The 9026-nt window shown below is 46.4% G+C and overlaps 1 pseudogene; it reads right to left on the bottom strand.

The window, feature by feature from the left end:
• Positions 1-4892: 4892 nt before the first annotated feature.
• On the bottom strand, positions 4893-5993 carry LOC108543012 (developmentally-regulated GTP-binding protein 1 pseudogene; annotated as a pseudogene).
• Positions 5994-9026: the final 3033 nt, after the last annotated feature.

Here is a 9026-nt window from a genome sequence, read left to right as displayed (position 1 = left end):
AGCACTTTGGGAGGCCGAGACGGGCGGATCACGAGGTCAGGAGATCGAGACCATCCTGGCTAACACGGTGAAACCTCCGTCTCTGCTAAAAACTATAAAAAACTAGCCGGGCGAGGTGGCGGCGCCTGTAGTCCCAGCTACCCGGGAGGCTGAGGCAGGAGAATGGCGTGAACCCAGGAGGCGAAGCTTGCAGTGAGCTGAGATCCGGCCACAGCACTCCAGCCTGGGTGACAGAGCGAGACTCCGTCTAAAAAAAAAAAAAAAAAGAAAGAAGAAGAAAAAGAAAAAAAGGAAAAAAAAGAAATGCCAGTATCTATAGATAAGACTCAATCTTGTTAGTGGCTGCTTGGGATTCTCTGGTTTGGCTATACTTTGATTTATTTAAGCATTCCCCTTCTGATGGGTGCCACTTTTAAAGGCTTTGCTGTCACAGACAACACTATTGAACATCCTCACGTGGACTCCGTCCCACAGCTGACAAACCTTTCTTAGGACAGAAGTGGCCTGGCTGCCTTGGAGGAGATTCTGGGACTGCTGCTACACTGCTCTCCCCAAACGCTGTTTCCGTGGTCCTTTGGATGCTCTTAAATTGCAGTGAGCGCCCACCCGCAGCCAGGGCCTGGGAGTGCATGGTGTCCAAGGCAGGGCCCTGCCCTGGGGCAACTGCAATCTTTGAGTCCTATGACGAGATAGTTCAGGAGCCAGGGGCCCCAGTTCTGGGTTGCAGGGAAGAGTTCAGGGAAGGCTTCCTGGAGGAGTTGATGTCCAGGCAGAAACCTGCCTGCTGAGTAGCAGTTTGTCAGTCAGAGGAGCAAGTGGGAAGGGCTGCTCCAGCTAGAGGAGAACTTGGCCAGCTGAGGCCCTGAAAGGGCCAGGGCCGTCTGTGCACCACTGAGTAATGGTGTTCCCTAAATGCTCAGGGCAGGGGCTGAAGGGAGTGGCAGTGGGTGGGGCTGACCGGAAGCTGGGGCAGCCGGTGAAGGCCTCAACTGCCAAGCTAAGGAGTGGGAATGTTACCCGAGGCAAGTGAGAGGCCTGATTACACACCTGAGGAAGTGAGCCATAGGCTGGAGGGGAGAAAGGACCAGTGTCCGGGACGGAGGCTGGGTGGGGATTCACACCTGGCAAGAGCCCACCAGGAGCCAGGCCCTGTGTAAGGAAAGGCTCCCTCTTCCTTTCCTCCTGTCTTCTTTCTCTCTTTCCTCCCTCCCTCCCTCCCTTCCTACCCTCCTTCCTTCTTTCCCTTCCTTCCTTCCCACCCTTCTTTCTTCCCTCCCTCCCTTCCTCCCTTCCTTTCTTACTTCTTTCCTTCCATCCCTCCTTCTTTCCTAAATTAACAGACTTTTTTTAAAGAGCAATTTTAGTTTTACAGAAAAATTGAGTCATAAGTACAGGGAGTTCCCATTGACCTCTCCGCACCCCGCCACACAGGATTTCTCCTGTGGTTAACCTGTTGCATTGATATGATACATCTGTTACAACTGACAAACCAGTACTGACATACTGTCATTCACTAAGGTCCCTCGTTCACATCAGACTTCACTCTTGATGGTGTACACTCTATGGGTTTTGACAAATGCATAATGATATGTCTCCACCATTACAGTAGCCTACAGAGTCTTTTTCACAGCCCAAAACATTCCTTGTGCTCCTCCTACTCATTCCTCCCTCCTCCCAACCCCTGACAACCACTGATCTTTTTACTGTCTTCATAGTTTTGCCTTTTCCAGAGTGTCGAACAGCTGCAAACACACAGTATGCAGCCTTCTTTCACCTAGTAATGTGGAGTTAGGGTTCCTCCAGGTCTTTTCATGGCTTGATAGCACATTCCTTTTTCTTGCTGAACAATATTGTGTTGCATGGATGTGCCAGTTCATCTATTTCTGAAGGATATCTTGGTTTGTTCTGAATGTTTAACAATTATGAATAAAGCTGATGTAAACATTCTTACACAATTTCTTTATGGACATAGTTTTCAACTCATTTGGGGAAATACAGTATTTGTCTTTCTGTGGCTGGCTTATTTCATTTAGTGCAATGTCTTCAAGTTTCCTCCGTGCTGTGGCATGTACCCTTTCTTTTCAAGGCTGATTAAAATTTCATTGTATGTAAACACACACCACTAGCTATTGACTATTTTAATATGATCCTGCTTTCAATTCCTTTGGATGTATTTCAAGAAGTGGGATTGCTGAATCACATGGTAATTCTATTTTTAATTTTTCAAGGATGCACCATACTGTTTTTTCCACAGAGGCTTCACCAACATTTGTTATTTTCTGTTTTTTTTTTTTTTTTCTTTTAGTAGCTGTCTCAATGGGTGTGAAATGATATCTCATTGTGGTTTTGATTTGCATTTCCGTGATGATGAATGATGACGTTGAGCATCTTTCACATTCTTCTTGGCCATTTATATATCATCTTTGGAGAAACGTCTATTTAGGTCCTTTGTCCATTTTTTGTTGTTGAGTTGTTGGGGTCTATGTATTCTGAATATTAACCCTTTATTATTTACATATTTGCAAATATTTTCTCCCAGTCTATAGATTGCCTTTCCACTTTGTTGATTGTTTCCTTTGGTGCACAGACATTTTAAAGTTTGATGTAGTCTCATTTATTTAGTTTTGCTTTTGCATGTGTTTTTGCTGTCGTAGCCAAAAATCACTGCCAAATCCAGCATCATGTAGCTTTCCCCCTACATTTTCTTATACAGTTTCACGGTTTTCAGTCTTACATTTAGATCTTCATCCATTTTTAGTTACTTTGGTATATGATATAAGGTAAGGCACCAACTTTTGCATCATTTGTTGCAACGACTGTTTTTTCCTCATCAAACGGTCTTGGCACCCTTGTGGAAGATCACTTGACCATATATGCGAGAGTCTATCCCTGGGCTGTCTATTCTCTTCCTTCAGTTTGTATGTCTGTCTTTATGCCAGTACCACACTGTTTGGATTACTGTAGTTTTCTTTTCTTTTTTTTTTTTTTTGAGACGGAGTCTCGCTCTATCGCCCAGGCTGGAGTGCAGTGGCCGGATCTCAGCTCACTGCAAGCTCCGCCTCCCGGGTTTACGCCATTCTCCTGCCTCAGCCTCCCAAGTAGCTGGGACTACAGGCGCCCGCCACCTCGCCGGGCTAGTTTTTTGTATTTTTTAGTAGAGACGGGGTTTCACCGTGTTAGCCAGGATGGTCTCGATCTCCTGACCTCGTGATCCGCCTGTCTCGGCCTCCCAAAGTGCTGGGATACTGTAGTTTTCTAATAAGTTTTGAAATCAGGAAACATGATACCTCTGGTTTTGTTTGTTTGTTTACTAATTCCTTAATTTCTTTAATGGTTATTGATCCAGTCAAGTTTTCCAGTCTTCTTGAATCAATTTTGGAACTATATATTTCCCTAGAAAATTATTTATTTTGGACTGGGTGCAGAGGCTTACACCTGTAATCCCAGCACTTTGAAAGGCAGAGGCAGGAGGATCGCTTGAGCTCAGAGATTTGAGACCACCCTAGGCAATGTGGTGAAAACTCATCTCTACAAAAAAATACTAAAAATTAGCTGGGTGTGGTGGGGCACACCTGTGGTCCTAGCTACTTGGGAGACTGAGGTGGGAGGATAACTTGAGCCTGGGAGGCTGAGTTTGCAGTGAACTGTGATGGTGATCATACCACTGCACTCCAGCTTGGGTGACAGAGTGAGACTCTGTCTCAAAAAAAAAAAAAGGAAAGAAAATTATTTATTTCATTTGATTTTAGTGTGTAAGTAGACTTTTAATATAAATTCTCTTATAATTAAAATCACAATTTTATATCCTCTTACTGTTTGTGTCTTTCATCTTTTTTGTTAAATTCAAATTTTCCAAAAGCATGTCTAATTCATTATTTTAACTGAGCAAGTTTTGTGACTGTGTGTGTGAGTTTGTTATTAATTCCTTCCTTCTGCTTTCTTTGTAATTTTTTTGGTTATTTTACTAGCTTCTTGACTTCATTTATCTCCAGATTTTCTTGACTAAACATTTTCTTTAAATAACCTTTGGCCTGAATCCCCAGGTTTTTATATATAAGTCTGTCATTATCATTAATTTGGAAATTAACCCATGGTAGTTTGTTCCAGATTAGATTAGCTCTTTAAACGAGGAATTATTAAGAAGAGTATTTTAAAAAATTTCTAGACTGGGCATGATGGCTCATGCCTGTAATCCCAATACTTTGGAAGGCCTAGGTAGGAGGATTGTTTGAGGCCAGGAGTTCAAGACCAGCCTGGAAACATAGCAAGACTTTGTCTCAAAAAATTTTTTTTTCTAAGATATATTTCTAGTAACAAATATATTTCTATTTTGAAGATATATGCTTTATTAATAAATATATTTCTGTTTCTAAGATAGTTTTTGCCCTCCCTTTCTAATTAAATTGCATTCTATTCAGTGAATGTGTCCTGTATGATTTCAGCTTTTTGCGTTTATTAGGCTTTTCATTATGGCCTAATACAAAGAAAATATTTGGAATTTGTGTACTTGACGATTAACTCTTGGGAGGGGGATGAAATTGAAGGACAGAGACAAAGGGGGGAAGCTTGTTGTTTGGTTTTATTTTGTTTGCTTTTGATTGTTGGGAAATTTTTTTACTATAAGAATTAGCTCAAGTATAATGTTTTTTTGTTTGTTTGTTTGTTTTGTTTTGTTTTTGCATGTAGCTGACCAGCCTACCAGGTCTTTTATGCAGTTCGACACACAAGGTGACACCAAGGTAAGACAAATGAAGTTCCAGTTTGGGTGCCTCCATCTCCCTCCCCTGGATTCTGATCCAGTGTCTGCCAAACCCAGAAAGAAGTGGGGTAGGGCGCTTGGTCATGGGGAAGGCTGTTGTGGTTCGTCCGGCAGATGGGAAAAGGAAAAGGTTTCACTTCTTCGCGATTTGAATGACATCCTCGTCCTCCAACGTATGGTCCTTACCTGCTTTCTGAGGATTGTGTTTCACAGAGAGACCCCAGACCAGAGCACATTTAAATTCTTTGATAAGATTTTTGTGAGTCTTCATGCAGAAATCCTCCACTGTGGTCCTGGAGCAAGGAAGCACCACTGGGGATGTGTAATCTGGTAATTGGCCTTTGGGTTTGGTGTAAATTCTCATTAGTTTCAGATAGTCCCAGATCTTTTCCAATAGGTCATCAAAATTCCAGCGGCGATGGGCAGAGATGGCTACACAGTGAGGCACCTTATAGATGATATATCCAATTCCTTAATAGAGATTCGGTCAATCTTATTTAACACATAGATACAGGGGATATAAACTGTTTCCTTCCACCACATCAATGAGGTCATCAGCTGTAGCATCACTACGTAGAGTCACATTGGCATTATGAATCTTGTATTCGGCCAGAATGCTCTTCACAGTTTCAGCATCCAGCTCACTCTGCAGGCAAGTGGCTGTGAGATTAATGCCTCCCTTGTCCTTCTTCTTAAAGCCAATGTTGGAGGGTTTGCTGTTCAAGCGAACGCCAAAGCCTTCCAGTTCATTTTCATTTATCTTCTTACGTCCCAAAGGTTTCAGGACATCCAGAACAATCAGGATCAAGTTACAGGTTAGGGCCACTGCAATGACTTGACCTCTACCTTTCCCATCCTTGGCACCTTTAATGATACCTGGGAGATCCAGGAGCTGGATCTTGGCACCTTTGTGTCTGATGACACCAGGCACAGTGGTCAGAGTAGTGAATTCACAGGCTGCCACCTCAGAATATACCCCTGCCAGGTTACTAAGCAGTGTCAACTTCCCCACAGATGGAAGACCAGCAAATCCAGTTCGAGCATCACCTGTCTTGGCCACATCAAAACCTTCTCCTGGACCTCCACCACCACCCCCCTTTGGAGTAATGAGTTCTCGATGAAGCTTAGCAAGATGAGCCTTAAGCAGCCCTAGGTGGTGTGCTGTGGCCTTGTTCTTTTGAGTCCAAGTCATCTTGGCTTTTATCTCCACGATCTTAGCTAAGGTGCTGCTCATCGTGGCGTGGTGAGTACCCTGTGGCCTCCACACTGACTGTCTCCCTTCACACACCCATGGGCAAACTAGCTCAAGTATAATGGTTTCAAAAGTAACTCAGAGAACTTGGGAGTCTAGGCCTCTGGGTACAGCGGCCCACAGATCCCTGAGAGCACCATTGTATGACAGCTCTTCACCGAGAGACACCACCTTTAAAAATGCACTTAGAGGCTGGGCACGGTGGCTCACGCCTGTAATCCCAGCACTTTGGGAGGCCGAGGCAGGCGGATCACAAGGTCAGGAGTTCGAAACCAGCCTGACCAACATGGTGACACCCCGTCTCTACTAAAAACACAAAAATTAGCCAGGCGTGGTGGCATGCGCGTGTAATCCCAGCTACTCAGGAGGCTGAAGCAGGAGAATCGCTCGAACCCGGGATGTGGAGGTTGCAGTGAGCTGAGATCGCACCACTATACTCCAGCCTGGGCAACAAAGCGAGACTCCATCTCTAAAATAACAACAACAAACAACAAACAAAACAAAACAGAAAAACGCGCTTACTTCCTACTGGCTTTACAGTGGTAAGCATTTCCTAAGCACCTAACTTCAGGCTTTGGGGTACAGAGAGAGAAACACACTGTCTGGCCTTCCAACAACTCACAGTGTGGGTGGCGACACGTAAGAAAACAAGCCATTGCAATAATTAGCCATCACCGCAATTGCGACCTTGTGCCTGGAGGAGCTGTCCCTGGAATCTGTCTAGGGAAGCTCCAGGGCTGGCCACAGGAGACCGGGAGGAACTGGCTGGCCAGAGACGGGGGCAGTAGGGTTGTCGGATTTAGCAAATAAAAACAGAATGCCCAGTTACATTTGAATTTCAGGTGAACACCTTTTTTTTTTTTTTTTTTTTTTAGTATAAAATGTATAATTATGTCCTATGCAATGTTTGGGATATAGTTATACTAAAGAATTTATCGCCCCACCTGTGGCTTTAGGGCCGACTTGTTCAGGAAGGGAAGAGGAAAACCAAAGCAGGTTTGGTGCAAGAAGATGGGTTCGGTTCCGGACATGTTTGGGGAAACGGGGCCAGTGGCCACGTGACTGGAGATGTGGGATTCCAGGCTGCAGGATGTCAGGACTGGGGCCTTAGTGGGCTCCGCGGTGATAGGATGTGATGGCATGTGCCCTGTAATGAGGCTGCAGGCGGTCGTACATGGCAGTTGAGTGGGATGGGTAGGGTTCTTTCCTCGTTCGAGAAGGCAGGGTGTGTCTGAGCAATCCCGTTTAGAAAGATCAACTCCAAGAATTTAGACGAAGAAAATTCTGGATCTGGACGAATCCCCCAGTGTCCGCCACTCCTGGACTGGGAAGGGCCCCGGGACCTGCGGCGCAGGGGAGGGCCGGGCCACCAGGGGGCGCTCTCGGCAGGCGGGGCGGGATCCCTCTTGGTGTCTCCCAGGCAGCTTCGCAACAGCCCTGCTGGGTTAGGCCCTGATGAGCAAACTGAAGCCCGGGTGGGGAAAGGGCGGGGTGGCTTGAGGGTGTCACCCAAGAGGGTCAACTGCTTTCTTTTAAAATTATTTTTATTTTTTTATAGGGAAGGGGGTGTCTCACCATGCTTCCCAGGCTGACCTTGAACTCCTGGACTGAAGCGAGCCTCCGCCCCGGCCTTCCAAAGTGCTGGGATCACCACCGCGCCCAGCGAGGTTTGCAGCTTTCTGAGGCCGCCCCCAGGCCCTTGCTACCCTGTCCCATGAGCCAGACTTGGGTCCGTGGGGAGGGCTCTAGGTCACCTGGAGGCTGCCCTTGTGTCTACAGCTGCCTCTTCCTGCGCCAGCTTTATCTTCCAGGTCCCTTCTCTAGTTTTCCGCCCTACTCTAGAATAGGGTGGGTATTGGAATATAGATGAAGCTGTCACCCTTCCAAACTTGGGGGGGTGACTCCCTCCCTCCTCTGCTCACAGGTGCCCTCCAAGCCCAGACTCCAGTGCTCAGACCAGAACTGGCTTTTGAAGGAGCAGGGCGGAAGAAGACTCCCAGACACCCCTCCTCTTCTCCAGGGCGAGCCCATACTCGTGCTTTCGTCCTCATTCCTGCCATAGGAAGGGGCCCACCAGGTGTGACCCAGCTTTCCAAGGCTTCCTGCCATAAAAGGCCAGGGGTGGGAATAAAGCAAGAAAAAGTGGGACTCCGCACTTGTTAGGGGGAACCCCTCAGCTCTGTAACTGGCACTGCTAACTCCCCTGCCTCCAGTCCCTCTCTACTGCTGCTGTGCCAGCCTGTGCTGGGTCCTCCACACCACTGCACTTGTCACTCCCCTGCTCAAGAATCTGTGATGGCCCCTATTGTTAACTGAAGCACTGCTTGTATCCAGAATCTCATTTTGTTTCTCCCTCCACTGGGGTGTGCGCTTCTTGAGGGCTGTATCCTCAGCATCAAGAATACCTGACACTGGCTGGGCATGGTGGCTCATGCCTGTAATATCAGCACTTTGGGAGGCCGAGGTGGGCAGATCACTTGAGGTCAGGAGTTCAAGACCAGCCTGGCCAACATGAAACCCCGTCTCTATGAAAAATACAAAAATTAGGCTTAGGTGGGCATGGTGGGCCATACCTGTAATCCCAGGTACTTGGGAGACTGAGGCACGAGAATTTTGCTTGAACCTGGGAGGCAGAGGTTGCAGTGAGCTGAGATTGTGCCACTGCACTCTGCACTCTAGCCTGGGTGGCAGAGCAAGACTCCATCTCAAAACAAATAAACAAAAAATGAAACCTGACACAAAGTAGTTGCTCAATAAATAAGACTATGAAAATGCACTGGCTGCTGCACCCGCCTTGCCCTCCATCCCCCAAAGCCATCCCCTCATCCTCTTCATTTTACCTTTCCCTTCCAAGCCCAAGGCACTGATTAGTTTTGAAATCTTGATTCCTGCCTAGATTTAAAGGCTTTGAGATAGGAATTACTTTTTTTTCGCCCCCACCAGGGCCTTGTGCCTTCTCAAAACATAGGTAAGACCGGCCAGATGCAGTGGCTCATACCTATGATTTCAGCACTC

This window comes from Rhinopithecus bieti, unplaced genomic scaffold (genome assembly GCF_001698545.2).
Source record: "Rhinopithecus bieti isolate Rb0 unplaced genomic scaffold, ASM169854v2 scaffold_23816, whole genome shotgun sequence".
Classification (NCBI taxonomy): Eukaryota; Metazoa; Chordata; class Mammalia; order Primates; family Cercopithecidae; genus Rhinopithecus; species Rhinopithecus bieti.
The sequence above is the reverse complement of the archived record's forward strand: the minus strand, read 5'-3'. Positions and strand labels throughout refer to the sequence as shown.